The 18159-nt window shown below is 39.7% G+C and overlaps 1 pseudogene across 1 annotated transcript; it reads right to left on the bottom strand.

Annotated features, from left to right (window-relative positions):
• Positions 1-1068: 1068 nt before the first annotated feature.
• LOC311606524 (tubulin polyglutamylase complex subunit 2-like) lies at positions 1069-15349 on the bottom strand (annotated as a pseudogene). Its single transcript has 2 exons — positions 15215-15349; positions 1069-1949 (listed from the first exon to the last, which is right to left on the bottom strand). The product of its transcript is annotated as a tubulin polyglutamylase complex subunit 2-like (transcript).
• Between the last annotated feature and the right edge of the window lie 2810 nt (positions 15350-18159).

Here is an 18159-nt window from a genome sequence, read left to right as displayed (position 1 = left end):
TGCAAAGGAATCAGATAAATCAGAGTAATGCCTTTCTTCATAAGAATTCTGCTATATGCCTAACATTTGACACAAGTCTGTGGGGTGGCTCCGCCTAGTACCATCATGTTTCTGTGGGGAAAATGCCTTTCAACAGGACACTTACTTACAAAGACCTCCTGGCATCCTGCACTGGTGCAGGCAGCCTACTGCTTAGGCGAGAGGAAGTTGAGAAATATAGCTTCCGACTGTGAATAGGCAAAAATCACTGGAAGTTCTTAAGAACAGACTGGCAATAACTGTAAACAGATGCCCAGGGGTTTAACAGATAAAATGCAGCAGGGGTTAAGCTCTTTTAAAGATGATTTTGGCAAATGTAAAAATATCAATACAAAGCTAGAAACAAAACTCATAATGGGAATTTGATCAGAAACATGGTATTTTACACAGAATTTTAAAAGTGACTCAAGTGAGAAGGGTTTACGGTATTGGTTGTTAAGGACACAAGACCGTGACTTTGAAAGTGTTTTCTCAAAGCATACCGCCAACGAAGCTAAGGCATCAAACATTATGTAATCTGAAGAACAGTATGAAAATGTTCACATGAATTCTGGACAAAACACTTGTATGACAGAAATGTTCCCATCTCTGAGCTGTCCAGTATGGAATCTACTGTCATGTGCATACTCAAAATACGGTTAATGCAATTGAAGGTGTGAACTTTTTTCATAACCGAGGGGGTCATATGACTAGTTGTTATTGATGTTTCATGAGTTGAACCACGGGTTTATTTTGGGGAGACCTCTCTAGTTACTGCTAAAAAGTTAAGCACTGGGTACAGCCATAAGAACGATCTAGATACATCCGAAAGTCTTAGCTGGTTTTGGAGATGGGGTTGACACAACCTGTGGCGGAAAGAACTCCTGGGAAGATTTAGTGTGTTCTTCCTAACTCCTGGCTAATGACAATGGGAGTAACAGCCCAAGGCTTTGGGCCCTCAGGAGAATGCCTACAGCCACAATGTCTATGGGTGGGGTCACCCCAGGGCATCTGTACATCGACATCATTGCTGTGAGGTTGATGTAATGCTTACTTTTGGACAGTGTTTCCAGAGCCCAGGGAAGGTTTAGTGGTAGAAGGAGCTACAGCCTCAGGCCCTTTCTGGCCACTGGCAGGCTGCACAGAGCCTTTTTCTCTTTTGGGATCAGGATCTTGTTCTTGCTCTTGAATACTTCGCTGGGTCCACCTTGTTCACAAAGGTGTCGGGCTCTTCTGTGAGCAGGCTTGTGTGGTGGATGATGGGTTTGTATCTGCCGAACCATTGCTTGGCCTTGGGCTAATGCCATAGCCGGTGAAGGTGTTGGACTACTGGGACAGGCCTAAGGTGGCTGATGAGCAGGGCTTAGTAAGCGGTAAAAGTATCTGTGAGAAAATGCCAGTCTAATGCTCTCTCAGTCCAGGAACCAGATCTCAGGGCCATGACCTAATCCAGGTTTCCCATTTTTGTAGACGAGGCAAACTTTTCCGTTCCCATTGCACAAATCCAGATCACATATTGCACTGCGACAGTCAACGTGAGGCTTTAATCGCTGGTCTTCCTTGGCTTCTTATATCATCTTCTAGGTCTGCCAGAGTAGGTGCATTAGGAAGTGAATACATGGGAGACTGAATAAGTCGACCCAGTTTTGAAACGCCATTAATCACGACGCTTCCGCGTAGAATGAGATGCCCGTCTAGGTTCACGCTCCACGTCGTGGGAAAACCATTGGGCATCAAATAGAATTCGTCACGTCCTCAGGCATCATACAATTGTTTTTCTGTTCCCATGAAGAAATCCTATGATGTTTAGCAGGCAGCTTTCCTATTATGCTCACCTCTGTCACAACCAGGGCAGATTCCGGGATTTGGGTGACTCCCAGAGTCAGCTTCTCCAGGTGAGCCGTGCTGCAGGCTTGCAGTGGAAGCAGGGTCTACCCCATGAGATACATCTGGACTCCACGCGCACCGGCAGCGGAGGCCTCAGTCCTGGGTGCCAGGGGAGCCGGCCTCGAGCTCTTAATTTTAATCTGTCTTAGACACTTTTTATGAGGTGTAAAAAGAACAGTGATTTATGTGAAAGCTAGAATTTTCTGGATTGAGACATAGTACATAGCAATGAAGGAAAGTGAAACATGGGTTTAGAAATGATTATCTTATACTTCATTCAGTCCTTATGCTTTGATTCTGAGGATAGAGACGTTTAGGAAAATACTAGAGAATTTGTTAAAATCAATTAGATAGGGATAAGAAATAAAACTTAACATTTTTAGGTATGAATAGGTATTTTTAATAATAACCCATTAGTAAAAAATCAATACATTATTAGAAGTCAGTAACTGAGAAAAAAAGCTAGCTCCCTCATTTGAAATAAAGAAGTTTCATCAATAACATGTCACCATCGTACTGTTCTACTCTCACAACATTTTATCCTTGGAGTTCCCACATGAGATTTATAAAGGCAGTCTTTGGAGTAGCACAGCATTTACTCGCTGGTGAGGCCAGCAGTCAGCAGTTAAGAGGAGCAACAGGAGTTCTCAAGGAGAGAGCACTGCCTCAAGCTAATGAAATCCCCAACCCAGGGGACGATCTGAGATAGCAGAGTTCCCGATCTTGAGCTGGCATGGTGGAGAGTGTCCCAGTGCTAAGGGACCATGAATATCTGCCAAGGCAGCATACTGCCCAGGGAGCAGGACTTAGGTCTCAGCCAAGAGAATGACTAAGCACCAGGAATGAACAGGGGTGGGGCTCAGTGAGATTTGTGAAAAATACACACACTGGTCTACTTGGGTTCAGAGGCCCAAGAGTGGCTTTATCTTGGAGGACATGGGGGTCTAGAACCCATCACAAGAACCGTCATAATATGGTTCTTCTATGCACCACAAAAAGCTTCTGAAACAGCTAGACTTTAAGTCAACAGAGTGACCCATTATTCCAGCAGATCTCCAGCGGAGACTTGCTATAGAGAGCACAAGTCATAAAGTGTGGCACCAAAGATATGAGTGTTTATATAGATGATACAGATGGGTGCGTTACTTGTGGCACACATTTTGGGTATGCATGTGTAGTGTGTTAGGTGTATGTGATTTGTTCTTGCATATTAACTGTGTTTTATATACAGTGAATTTACACATGTGTGTAGTGTGAAGTAAATGTGCGATGTGTGCTGTGTGTTATTTAAGTGCATTATGTGTTCATGTATGCTGTGTACATTTCATGTACATGCTGTGCTTTTACAGATTCAGGTGCATGCAATAAACACTGTTGAAGCTGACATCTTTGGTTACAAATTCAAAGACATGCTAAAAGCAACATAATAATGACAGCTATCGATTGGTGGCCTGGACCATGCACCACATTGGAATCTGTGTGCAGATTGCACACTCATCTCTATGGTCTCCAGTTGTGGTTAAGGAAATAGAATTGGAGAGCTTTTGTTGACAAGGAGGAGGACTTTCTGTAAAGAGGAGCCGAGCTAGCACTTCTTGCAGGGGTTGTTTGACCCTACAGAGAATCCTTTCAATTAGGAAAAGCTTCCTTGATTGATTGGCTGTGTGTTTCTTTCTGTTAGCTTAGAAGCAGGATTCCAAACATCAAAAAGAAGGAAAGCAAGTTTGCAGCTTCTCTTCTTCCTTCCTCTGGTCCTAGATTGCCCTCACTGAAGTCTAGTTCAGGCCTATTGCCATAGACTGAACCCTGTCATAGGTCCAGTCCAGAGGGCAAGAAAGTGCAAGGAAGAAGGAGCCACCTTTACCTCCTAAAATATTTTTCTAACAGAAGTAGAGATGACAAAAGCTATCAACATCACAAAGAATATTGATTCTTATAGGTGAGCAGAATTGTGTGAGCAAGTACTGTCCATTTACCCCACAAGTGGTAGCATAACAAGAAATCCCTGAACTCTCCAAGTTAAAGTTCTAAGGAATCTAACTTGATATTGTTCAAAGTGTATCTCTGAGAGGTTAAACAAACACCCTTCAGTATCTTATGGCAGAGCTTGCTTTAAAATCTGTCATTTTATGATTTTTTTTTCCCACTACCCTACTTAGTTTCACTGGTTGGATTAATGGTGCCAAATCAAAGGAGAAGAATGAAAATTATCCGGGAGAATAACTGCTTCCTTCAAACTTCTATTTCTGTTCCATCCACAGCCACAGCTTTAGAAGAAATGGCTCTAATAAGGTACATTGTGACCATATGTTCTAGAAACTAGGCACATTGTAATGATAAAAATACATTGATAATACTAGGAATTTGGGGGCCTCTGCATGGGATAGATAGCATCTTGAGGTCATAAATGAAAATAAATCTGCTTTGTGTTCAGTGTTTAGAAGGCTGGATGCAGTACCATTTCTCATATTAAAAAGAAACAGATAATTAGAAGTGCTGAGTTGGAATATAATGATTTCGCTCCTCTTTTATGCTGGCCCTGCCACAGCTGTGTCCATTATTGCCAAGTGTTCCATCTGTTATGATCCATCACAGGAGTTACTAGGGGTAGAATTACGCATGTAGCCTGCTCTTGCATTCTGAAATTAGGTGTGTGAGCCTTTAAGTATCTTGAGGATCGGTCATCTCACAAGGTGCCTGTGTTTCAGCTTCTTAAGTTTAACAGATTTTTATTGTGTTTTTTTTTTAATTGCTGACAATTTTGTACTCGGACATGTGGTTTTGTGATCGTACTCAGTTCTTCCCTCCTGCCACCTTCTTTGGCCCCATCACATGCCTGATGACAGCTTTCTTCTTCCCAGTCTGTCCTAAGCCTTGATGTTCAGTTTGCTGTTGGAGAATAATGTCTGCCTAGGCCCTTCTGTCTTTGAGAGTCTCTGTTGAGAAGTCTGATAGGTCTGCCTTTATTTGTGACTTGGTCTTTTTCCTATGCAGATTTTATTATTATTTCTTTGTTCTGCATATTTAGTGTTTTGATTATTATGTGGCAAGAGGATTTTTCTTTTCTGGTCCATTCTATCTGGTGTTATGTAAGTTTATAGGCATCTCTTTTCTTCAAGTTGCGGAACTTTTTTTCCTTATGATTTTGTTGAAAATATTTTCTGGGCCTTGGGGCTTGGAATCTTCTCTTTCTTCTATCCCTAATATTCTTAGGTTTGGTCTCTTCATAGTGCCCCTGATTTCTTGGGTCTTTTGTCTCAGGAACTTTTTTTTAGATTTAATATTTTCTTTGACTGATGTGTCAGACTCTTCAATATTATTTTCTCCACCCGAGATTCTCTCTTCTGCCTTTTGAACTATGTTGCTGTCTGTTTGTGTCTGTACTTCCTGTTCTCCTGCCTATGTTTTCCATCTCTAGGATTCCCTCTGTTTGTTTTTTCTTTATTGTGTCTATTTCATTTTCAGGTCTTGGACAGTTTTATTTATTTTATTTATTTTTTCTTTATTCATTTCTTTGCTTGTTTAGTTGTATTTTTAAAATTTCATTAAGGGATTTACTCATTTTTTCACATGTTTGATTGAGTTTTCTTGTCTTTATTTATGGGGTTTATTCATACTCCCCTTTAAAGCTTCTATTATCTTTGTAAGGTCATATTTTGCTTCAGCTATGTCAGGGTGTCCATGGCTTGTTGTAGTAGGCTAGGTGGGCTCTGGTGATGCTGTATTGCCTGGCTTCTGTTGCTTATGCTCTTATGCTGGCCTTTAGCCATGTGTTTGTCCCAGGTGTTGGCTGAATGTTACTGATACTGACAGGGCTCCTCGAGGAGGCAAGCAGAACCTTGGGCCTGATAGTGGAGCTCAGGAAATAGTAGACTGCTAACTTCTGCTGGCTAGGTGTTCCTGGAGACCTGCAGTCCTGGATGTTCCTTTAATGGCTGTGTCCCAGATGGACAGAAGAAAGGATGTGTAGGTTGTAACCTAGCCGTTCCTTGGGTCCCACGGGCCTGTAAAATCCTGGGCCTGGCAGGCCTCTCTAGAGGGCAGGTTATGGAGCTCTGTGAATTGTGTCCCCTGGCAGGTAGGAGAAAGGCTGGGCAAGCTCTAATGTTGCTGTTTCTTGGACCCCCAACGCCAGGATGATCCCGGGGCTGGCAGGCCTCCTCCAGAGGGAAGGTTATGGAGCTCTGCCTATTCTAGATTTAGAGAGAAAAAATTGCTTGCTGTCCCAGAGGCTTAATATTATGTCTAAATATAAAGTTGTTTGAAAGACAGATACAGTAACAGCTTTCTTCTTGAGCCTAAAAATATTGCATATCAGGCTATGACAAGGACAATGACACAGGTTTGAAATGAAACACCAGCTCTGAGAAGAGTCACTCTTGGGCCTGATGCACCCACCGAAGCTGGAGAACTGAACGTGGGCAGCGAGCTTCAGTTACTTGCTTTGACCCTGATGTGCAATAAGTGGAGAGAAAGAAAACCGACAGGACATATGTTTAGGATAGAGTTCAGATTTTATGATTGGGATTCAAATACAACTTATCATTTCAAAGTGGAGATGAATATTGGTATAAATATTGATCAAAATAGTATCAGCAGCTGCTGCATTTGATTTTTCATAGAAGACAATAATCCCCAAATGCAATTCAGATGGACAGTAAATGAGATTCAAAATATAGAATTATACAGAGCATTGTATAAAAATATATATAAGTATGGTGGGTTAAATAGAAATGTCTCCCATAGGTCCATAGGGAGTGGCACTATTAGAAGGTGTGGCCGGGTAGAAGTATGCATGGCTGTGTTGGAGGAGTGTGTCACGAGGCGGTGGGCTTGGAGGTCTCAGGAGCTCAGGCCAGATTTGGTGGCTCACTGTATTCCTTCCTGCTGACTGATGACCTGGATGTAGAGCTCTCCTCCTCCTCTGCCTGTATCCCATCATGCTTCTCACCACAATGATAATGGACTAAAACATGGGACTCCAAGCCAACCCCCAATTAAATGTTTTCCTTTGTAAGAGTTGCCATGATATTGCTGTCTTTTCACAGCAAAACAAACTTTAACTAAGACAACAAGTATGTAGAATAGAGAGGAGGTTGTTCTCTAGCAAACAATCCTTACTTTGCAAAAGAGAAGGGATTATGATTAAACCGCTATCACTTCCTGATGCCAAATACAGAGTGATAAAATCTCTGAGAAATGTGATTATTTTGTTGTTTGTATTTGTTTTCTAAATCTATGTTCAGAATATGTCCATTTTGATTCAGGTTAACTCAAAAGATATTTCTACGCCATGTGAAGGATAGTGAAGAACAAATGCAATATGGAAACAAAGAGAAATAAAATCAACCCATGGGTTCTTGTAAACAGCACAGATTAATACTATCTGCAAGGAATGGCTTTGTAGAAACTGTAATATGCTAACTCCCATTAGCGTTTTCTTGTCACAACATGACATCCAGAAAAAGGTTCAGAATTGATTCTAAACCCTGAAACTTCCAGCCTTATGCACATCAGCCCACGCACTAAGTATTCACAGACTTGAAACATATCATCTTGAGGAAAGTGTTTTGTATGTAGAAAGAATGAGAAAGAAAGAGAAAGAATTCCTGGGGAGCATGTTATCTCAGCTGACCCCTAACTTTCCATAAACATGATATTCTTCCAAGAATCTAAGGCTTATCTCTCTATGTCTTAGTGAGTTCTGTGGCCATATGTTTTAAATTGTTTAAGTTAATCTATATGTTTAATGACTGGGAACATATCTGAGTATACTTGCATAAATAAGCGTAGCAATTATACATGTGGGTGAATGCAGGCATATACTCTCACCCCTACTCCCAAGCTCTTCTCCATTATTAGCGTGGTTTACTTTTTAATTATGTATTCAATGTACATCATGATCATTGCCCTTCCCTTCTCATCTCCTGATTCTACCCTTCCTCCTTCTTCACCCATATCTCCTCTATTCCTCATAAAGGGTGAGCCTCCCCTAACAATCCAAACCTGCCCATCGAGTTGCATCAGGACTGAGCACTTCCTTTTCCCCCCGGGGCCTGGAAAGGCTACCCCACCAAAGGAGAGTCAACAAAATGCAGGTCACAGAGTCCTTGTCAGAGAGATACCCTGTTCACCTTACTAGAGGAATCACATGAAGCCTGAGCTGCCCATTGGGTATACATGTATAGGTGGTCCAGAATCCAGTCCATGAATGGTCCTTGGTCCTTTAGTCTCCACAAGCCCCTTGGGGTCCTATTAGTTGGCTCCGTTGGTCCTCTTGTGGAGCTCTTGTCACTTCCAGGTCTTTTTATCCTTCCCTGCACTTTTTCACAAAATTTCCTATGTCTGACTGTGAGTCTCAGAATCTATTTTGGTACACAGCTGGGTGGAGACTCTTAAAAGACAGTTATGCCAGGCTCCTATCTGCAGGTATAGCAGAATATTGTTTATAGTGTCAGGGGTGTGTTTTCTCTCATGGGTTGTCTCTCAGGTTGGGACAGGCATTGGTCGGACACTCCCTCAAATTCTGCTCTGTCTTTATCGCTGTACATCTTATAGGCAGGGTAAATTTGGGGTCAAGTTTTTCTGTGGGTGGGTTGGTGTTCCCCTCACTTCCCTGGGAGTCCTGTCTAGTTAGAGGGTATCCTCTTTAGTCTCCATGACCCCTACTATAAGAATTCTAAGCTAGAGCCAATGCCACATTCTCCTATGAGACAAGCCTGGTAGCTTGTCACAGAGATGCCCCCATCCACAGTTTCTCTTCTCTCTGCAGGCCCTCTCTCCTCCCACTCTAACTTTCCCCAAGTCTGAGCTCCATCTTCATTACTTTCTGTGCTCACCTTCATACATTGTTCCCTCTCTTCAAACATTTCTACTGTCTATTAGATTTCCCCTTCTCAGTGAGATTTAAGCATCCTCCTTTAGATCCTCCTTGCAACTTATCTTTGGGTCTGTGAACTATATGGCTACACTATATGGCTAAAATCCACTTATAAGTGAGTACATACCATGTGTGTCTTTCTGGGTCTGGTTTACTTCACTTAGGATGATCTTTTCTAGTTTCATTCATTTGCCTGAAATTTTCGTGATATCTTTGTTTTTGTTTTTAATGGCTGAATAGTATTCCATTGTGTAAATGTACCACAATTCCTTATTGATTCTTCAGTTAAGGGACACCTAGATTGTTTCCAGATTCTGGCTACTATGAATAAAGCCACTATGATTATAGTTAAGCCAGTGTTCTTTCTGTATGGTTAGAACATCATGTGTTCTTGCAGCTTATGTCATATTTCCACTGCAGGGAGTTGGCCAGAATATGAGGTCCTTGTAGGAAGACAAGAGTTAAGTGAGAGTGAGTGCATCAAGGCCATTTGACTCCCAGATAAGTAATTCATACAAGACTTGCCAGGTTGGGTAGATTTCATTGATTTTTGAGTAGAGGAATAAAACAGAATACCAATGAAAGATTAATTTACTGGAGGGGGTATATTTCAATTCCTAGTTCCTTATTCATGATAAAACATTGCTCTACACTTTAATGGTAATTCATTTCACAGCTTTCCAGTTGAAAGTTTGCCAAAGAGAGGGAAATGACTTGTGTCACTTGCTTATTTACTCATTTTCAGATAGATCTAAGGGGGTAGATTAATAGGCAACATTTCTTTTCTTTTGGAAACCTTGTTACCTTCCTCCAAATTGCTCACATTGCTATAATTGCCAAGTTCTTTCCAATAAATCTTGCCTCATTGTAGGAAAGGAAATTGATTCCAATGCTTTCTCCACTTGCATGAGCTGCCCATGTACTCTCTATATCCAACAGATATAAAAGGAAGCTTTGCAGGAAGTGCCTCTCAGTTTCACCACACACAGAGCATGGTGGCTTTAATATTTCAGAAATCAATGTGCAGATTTCTCCGAACTTTGAACTCCTTTTGTGATGAGGCACTGTACTTTGAAACATTGTGTCATTAACATTTTAATATCGCCATGGCAAATTATCATGTGAGCAGTGTTAGACTTAATACTATTTTTCTAGTTTTCCATTTAAATGACTGATTTACATATTTTAATCAGTCTTTGCCATTTCCCATCCTGTTTCTTCTTTTAGACAAACAGAGCTCTCAATAACTTCTAGATCTATACCAAGTTGAGTGAACAAAACTGCACTAAACCATGAACCTGTCAGAGTGAGATTTAAAATGAGTTCTATTTGGAATGACTCCTTTCAGGTGCTGGCTGTATCTACCTGACCAGTGAGCTTCAAGTTCATAATTTTGTTGACATGAGATTGTGCAAATATCCCACAAAGTATAAGTATTTTATATTTTGAATCCATTTGAGAAGATTTTTCTACTCTTTATTGCTGAAATGCAGAAGAGCATTTTAGCATTAAAAATTTTTACATAGCCTTATTCCTGATTGCTTATTATTTCTAGGATATTTTCTGTACATTCAGTAGTCACTCATAAATAATAAAAAATATTTATATGTATGCTTTTTATACTTATTCTACATAGGTAGACATTTAAAACCACACTGAATTACCATGGAAATAGAAATCTTTTTGTTATTGTCTAAGACTGGTAGATAATACTTTCAATAATTATAACTTTTATTGCATTTGAATAATTTTTCTTCATCATTTTAGTGTTGTGAAAATATATATTACTGGGTTAGGAGAAAAATTTCTTAGTAATAGAGAAACATATGATATGCTTCTCAGAATTATTCAAAATATGTACGTTTCAACTCAGTATTTCTAGAGAAGATTTCTACCTTTACTTTTCTGCTGATATTCGGTTTTTCTAAATTTTTACATCTTGCCCACAATATATTATTATTATTTTAGTATAATGCAAAAACATGCATTAAATACAGGCTCCTTACAAATTATTTCAAATTCATATACATGGTACCACAGGAATTATTTCAATTCTAAATGGTACTTAGGAAAGAGAATAAAAAATATTCAATTGTTAATTTTTAATTCTGTTGCATATTCTCATATTGCAAGTATTGACTCTTTTTTAATTTGTGAATATTTGTCTTTGACTTCATTACAGATGTGTAGCCTTTTAAATCACGTGTTTGTTCCCACGTTTTCCTTATTAGATATTTTCATATCATATTACCATATTAAATATATGGAATTGATCTTTTAATTAGAAATTCTCAGCATTAAAAACTCTTTACTTTCTTAATTTTCTGTTAGGTTACATTACGTTATATTGATACTTAGAGAATTATAAAATATTAGCACGGTTAAACCTTTCCTCTTCATATGTTCTCCCTTGCATGTGCTGCTACAACATGTAAGCCCAGCACTCAGAGACAGAGATGAGAAAATCACAGATGCGAGGCCCATGTTAGCTACATCGTGAATTTGAGGTCAGCCTTGGCTACGAAGAAAGACACTGTCTCAAAATAAAATAAGAATAAATGTTAAAAATGCAATATTTTCGTCTGTTGAGTATCACTACAAGATTTATCTCCAGCTGTGTCATTTACGTTCAGGAGTACTGTTGGAGGATGGTATGATGTTGGTTCTACTTTTAATTATTTCTACTCCGATTTTATTTTTATTCGTTCTTTTTCTACGCATTCCTAACATTTTTCCCTGCTTGCCAGCTGAGGCTGAGCTATGTGCTTTATCAATTCTAACCAGAAGTGCTTCCACAGGCATGTTAAATTATAGCATGGCAACATCTAGTTTTTTTCTTGTCAGTCTTCACTATACAAATCACCAGTCTCTTGACTTAAAACTTCATCATTCATCTATTTTCACTCTCAAATGACCCATATTTTCTTTCTATTTCTTCAGAGAACAAGTAAGTGCTTTTCCTGGTTTGTTATTATTATTATTATTATTATTATTATTATTATTATTATTATTATTATTTTTTTTTACAACAAATCCTTCTGAAATTTTCATTTCAATTTGTTTATGTCTTGGTGTGCGGATGGCAAAACTGACCCAGTGTTCCTGCCCCTCCTTGGGTCTGTGCCCTTTACATACTGTCTAATGCTCTCTCAGCCAGGTGCCGTTTGCTTCAGTCATTAGAGGTGAAAGCGGATGCTGCTTGTGTTGTTCTGAGCTTATGTACGCTTCAAGACACCCTGGACTTCCCCTTTGTGTCTTGTAACACTCAGTCCAGAGAACATGAGCACCAAGTAGCTAGATAAGGAGATCAAGCTCAGCTAGTGCTGCCATCATCACCCACCTGCTGGCTGGGAGGTTCCTGAATAACAGGCTGTGGGCGAACACTGAAAAGGATAGGCTTGCCTTACTCCCCAACCCACTCATGTACTGAATAACAATCGCTTTCAATTGCTGAGTTCATTTTTTGCCTTCTATTATGGCATTAACTAAATGACAATGACTATTATATATTTATTAGATTCCCAAAATTTCAAAGCTGTCTCAATTAAGAAAGCTATTCAGCAACCTAAGAAAACAAATTCCTAAGCAGGCAAACATGTAACTCAAGAATTCTGCCCTCATCAACGGTCCTCACAGCTATTTCCTGGAGGTGGCGCTCTGTGGTGGGTGAACTGCGTTTGTGTGAGATAGGCATTTCTAAGCTATTGGCTATGCTTAACCTCTTAAAATGTGGGCCATTGAGGCAATTTCCTTTCAAGTTCCGCTGCAGAGATGGACCCAAATGGCCCCATCAGCACCACTGTTTGAGTGTTATTGTTTAGCTATTGTATGAATATAGAAAGATGGCTCACTCAGTAAGTGTTTGCTATACAAGTAGGAGAACCTGAGTTTGAATCACCAGAATCCAAGTTTTGAAATATGGGAGGTGGGGGAGGTGTGTTCCATTCTGAATGAGACATCTATATCACAACCTGTGCTCCCGAGGCTCAGGGATCATTGTGGAAGAGGAGCATTAAACAAAATAAAAAATGTAAGGTCAAGAGACAGCAGATGAATATAAGAAAACACAGTCCTCTGGACTCAGTAGGGTAGCTGTGTATATGAACTCATGTTACTTATGTCAGCATGTGCCTGTGCAAGTTTAAGCCCAGTCAAATCTCAGCATGGAGAGGGGTGGGCCCAACGTCTTACCTCTAGATAGGGAAATGTTGGCAATTAATAGAAACTTGGAAAGGGAGAATAATTTTCTCTAAGTATGGAGCCTTGGTAAACAGATCTGCTTAAGTAGAGGGCAACATATTAATAGATGGGCCACACAAATCAAACTTGATGGGCTTAAGAAAAAAAAAAGAAGATATAAAATTGGGTTGGCAGGAAAGGAAGATGGATCTAGAAAGTTGTTTGAAGAGAGGTGATTGATATAAACTTCTCAAAGAACTAATATAGATTAGATGAACTTCTCAAAGAACTAATCAAAACAAACTAAATGCAAAACACACACACACACACACACACACACACACACACACGAAATGTCTTCCAAAAGAAAAGCTCATGTGTTTGGGTCTTAATCACAAGAAGGTAATACTATTTTGATGGGTTCAGGATGTTTTAGGGTGTTGACGTACCTGGAGGAAGTAGGTCAAGATAAAGAAAATTAGGAAATATTAACCCTGGTGCTGTGTTGCCTCTCTGCTTCCTGTGTGCCCTGAGGTTTGCAGGTCTCCTCCACTGTCCTGTTCCATCATCGTGTTCTACCATAGTACACAGGGCTAATTGACCATGGTGAGAAACTTTTGGAACTGCAAGCCAAGATAAGTCTTCCCTTATTTTATTTTCTCTCTCAGGTATTTTGGCCACAACCACAGTAAAGCTAAAACACCCAGTTCCAGCCCCTCCTACACATGGTTCTTTCTTTTTTTTTTCCAAGATATATATTATTTTATTAATTTGTTCTTGTTACATCTCAATGGTTATCCCATCCCTTGTCTCCTCCCATTCTTCCCTCCTCCCATTTTCCCCTTATTCCCCTCGCCTATGACAGTTCCTGAGGGGGATTTCCTCCCCCCTGTAAGGCACCAGACAAGGACAATACAGGCTGTAAACTTTAAACCCCTACCCAGATCTAGCCAATGGTCAGAACATTCTCCACAGTAGAGTGGAGAGTTGGATATGAATTTCTCACGTACTCTGGTGCCTCATATTTGACCATTTTCCCTGGAGGGGGAGACCTGGTGGCACTCAGAGGAAGGACAGCAGGTTACATGGTTCTTTCTTATCCTTGAAAGATGGGGTTGGATGAACAGGAGGAAAAAGTATCTGCACCAGGTGGAGCTCTTCATTCTTAACAGCTCTTGTGATCTGGCTTCTAAGACAGCCTTCTCGGTCCAACAGCTGTGCTCCCTGATCACCCTGGCCTGAAACTTTTGGCAACTGAAGGATCTATGAAAATATTAATGGATTGAAACCGTAACTCACCAAGAAAAATCACTCTGAGGCACAAAGCATCAAGATCATTCATAAAATAATTAACCACAAGGAAGTCAATACCTCCCTGAAGGCTACTTTAGTGCACTAAGATTTATATGTTTTCTACATGACATGAGTAAGGTTAATTCACCTATTGAACATGAGGCCTGAAGGGCCAAAGAAAGGGGATGAGTTTGAAGTGCAGTTGACATTTCTATTAACTGTACAGCTAAGCAACTTAAAATATTCATATGCACGAATCTGAACCTTTGCACTTTTATAATGATGTTTCAAAATAGCTCTGTTAATGAAGTGTGTACAAACACACTCCGGAATGAACAAGCCAAGATTTCTTTTTAAGAAGAAAAAGAATTCTGAACTTTTATGTCTTCATTATGCGTACTATATAATCATCTTCTTTTTATAATAAATACAATGTGCTTATTTTGGTCATAATTAGTAAATATCTTTTATTTTCTTCCTCTATCACTTCCAAAATTTTAGGATATTATTTATGCTAGATTTTATAATTGCTAAGATATTTAAATCATAATTTTAAAACTAAGAAATGTTGTTATTTATCCTATGTTTCTAAGAGATACTAATGAACTCACTGTAATAGTGATCCCATGCAGAAAAAGAATTGGTTAGGGTGTTGTAGGGACAGAGAAGGAATTCTGCATTCTTTAGAGTGGCACTCACACTTCTCATTTTAATAGGAGACTATGCCACTAACAACATTACTGTTTACCTAATAGACTTGCAAAACTCAAAGCTTGAATATACCCAAAGATGTATATGTGTATCCTAGCTCTCGTGTGTGTGTGTGTGTGTGTGTGTGTGTGTGTGTGTGTGTGTGTGAATGTGCTCGTGCACAGGAACTTTATCTTACACCTACGGAAGGACTTCAGCAACTATCAACTCTTCCAGACCCAGAACTGCTGGGGATCTTCCACATACCATGCCATTAAACTTTTGCATCTCTTTTCTCTTTTTAACACAAGAGGTCTTTGAGACAATGTGTAGTTTGTTCCCCAGGCTCCAGTTTGAAGAAAACACTTCTGTAGGTGCATATTCTGATAATATAACTCCCATGCTCGAAGCTTGCTGCAGAGGGTGCTCTGAAGGAACCATTTGGTGATGTCACATGGTTTTCTATAACTTCTGAGAGCAGCCAGATGTAGTGGAGAATTGAGAGAAACTAGGTACCTTCTCACCTTAGTTTGGAGAAATTACAAATAAATCTTGTCTTTCACTAGTGTATCCTTGATTTCTTTTTGAATAGTGAGCAACAGATTATGGAATTGGATGTCTGCTAACAGTCTGCTAACAGTCTTAGTTAGCTGCAGTTGCTGAATTTGAAAGCTTTTTTTTTTCTTTACTTATGAGAATCCCTTCTCACCAACCTGGAGACTAATTCCAGGAGAGTTTTCTTCATTGGTTAAAGGAAACCAAGGTCAATATATCCCACACTTCACAGACTGGTCCCCAAAGAATATATTTGATTTAGTTGAGGGCAATGGTCAAATTCTTTATGGGAAAAAACAGAAGTCAGACTTTTGGATTACAATGCTTATAATTGGGGCTGGTTGATGATCCCCTTTCTATTTGGGAGATTACAAAGTACTGTTCTGTCTGCTTGAGGTAGTGCTCTCTTTAGTGGCCAGTGCTGAAGAGATGTTGGTCAGTGTCTAGCGGATGGGTAGCCTGGGTCTCATGTCCAGCAGCCTGGTCCAGGTACTGCTTTCTTTTGGACAACAATGGACAGATCAACGTCCAGTTTCTTTTTCAGGGGAGGCTAGGGCACTTTATGGTGACTCCAGAATCTAGGAGTGCTAGGCCAGGTTACCAGTCTCACCAGGGTCAGCACCAAGATAGTAGTGATGGAGCGGCTGCCAAGGCAGCTTTGGCATAGCTGCCTTGACTACCCTAATGGGCAGTCAACCCCCCTACCCTCCCACCAGAATAAATTGAGTCTCAGATGGTCATAGTGGAAGACAAGCAAGAAAGAGAGTGAGGGAGCATGAGAGCTCCTGCAAGCCAGCTAGCTTTAATTTATAAACTTTGGGTAGTGGGAGGAGTTTTTGGGGTGAATATGTCTGATTCACTAGAGTTAAGGGTGTCAGTATACTTAATCTACATACAGTGGTAGGGTGCCTTATTTACAGTCAGCAACAAGGGGCTCTATCACAAGAAGGAGAAAACAGTACTTAATTACCCTATGTGCGTGGGAATGACTTCTAGGTACAATTAAAGGTTATTTGCTGGAGGCTAGGTCTGTTCAGCATAGGGTGGGGTACTTTCAGGAAGTCTCCATGCTTGCTGATCATGTTCCTTATCAGGAAAGGGTGGGATTGAACTTTTCCCTGAATGCTATGTGTTGCTCCTTACAAGATCTGGGGTTACCAGATGAGGTAGACTGAAAACTGCTGAGAAAAGGGAGCCCACCAACATAGACCTAGTGCAAAACAGCTATCCGGAGAAGTCAGACTTGAACCCTTTGCAGCAGAGTCTCACAGAGAAGAGTGAATTTGCCTTTGGGTAACCCTATAATCTAGTATGTAGATGGTGACATCACCTCTTCTCTTCAGTGGTGATGGTGATTTGTTTTCTTTGTCTTTTTCCCATGGAATGACTCAATGGGTCACACTGGTTCAAATGGCATTTTCCTGAAGTGATCTTTTGCTATGCATATTGACTTGGAAAACTAATGTGGAGAAATATTTTAATATGATGGCATGGAGACCTGTCTATCTGTGATAGTCTGTTTCTCAAAAGTACCAGGTTCTGCTCAAAAATGAAGGAAGGAAGCACAAAGAGAAGATGCCACAGCTTTGTTTCCAGAATGGCAGTAAGAATGTGGTCCTTTTCTGTCATGGGTTTACTGCAACTGCCTCTGCATCCCTGCTAATTGAGAGAGCATGTACCACACATTCTGCCTCTTTTATTGATTCAGTCAGGGGGTTAGCAAAAGGTCCCAGGGGTCAGACCATAAGAAACATCAGTTTAAGCATCACACTATCAGGATTATTGATCTATTCACTTAATGCTAGTGTGACACTGGCCAAACCTTTCACATTTTATGGAGCATCATGCCTGGATGTCACTTGTTACACTCTCCAAGCAAAGTTCTATTTTCTAAATGGAAGCACAACTTGATTTTAACATAAAGGTCAGTCCCATCGTTGAGGCAGAATTATAAATGAGGGCAACTTAAAAGGGAAAATAATCAACTATTAATTATTTAAAGTGCTTAATGATGCATGGAGTGTGTTACATTTCCAAGTGCATCTCTAATTAAGTAGGCATAAACGACAAAACCCTGAGATCCAAATCAGCTATTAATTTCAAATCAAAACATATTTAAAATTCAGCACACAAAACTTCTATTTTCTAAACCTAAAAGACTCAAAGAAGTCTATGTTCTGCCTTTCCATTTTATGTGGATCTGTGTGTTTCATTTAAATATATCTGTTTATGTTAGAGAAACCATAAAATAGCTACTTTAAAAAAACTTTAGATTTGCAATATAAATTTAAATCAGCATTATGTGAAAACCACCAAGTTAGCTTTTCAGAATATTATGTTCAAATTACCTTAATAACAAAATTGGAATAAATGCTAACAAAATATGAAAAAAGAATGAGGTCATTGTGTTTAAATATTATGCCCAATGTGAGTTAAGGAAAGAGTAGACATTTGAAAAACACAATTAACCTTTGGAAAGAAAAATAAGCCCTATTGCATTAGGGAATAGGCAAACTCAACTAATGAAAATTTATAGCCTGTAATGTTTGCCAAGAAAAAAAAACTCTCTAATTTGAAATGTCAGAATAATCTCAGATCTCCTGTTAAGCAATTTGCTAAACTTTAAATGGTAATACATATTAGATTTAATAATTGAA

Source organism: Acomys minous, assembly GCF_964271855.1.
Source record: "Acomys minous genome assembly, chromosome: 10".
NCBI lineage: Eukaryota > Metazoa > Chordata > Mammalia > Rodentia > Muridae > Acomys > Acomys minous.
This window is presented reverse-complemented; position numbering and strand designations above follow the sequence as displayed.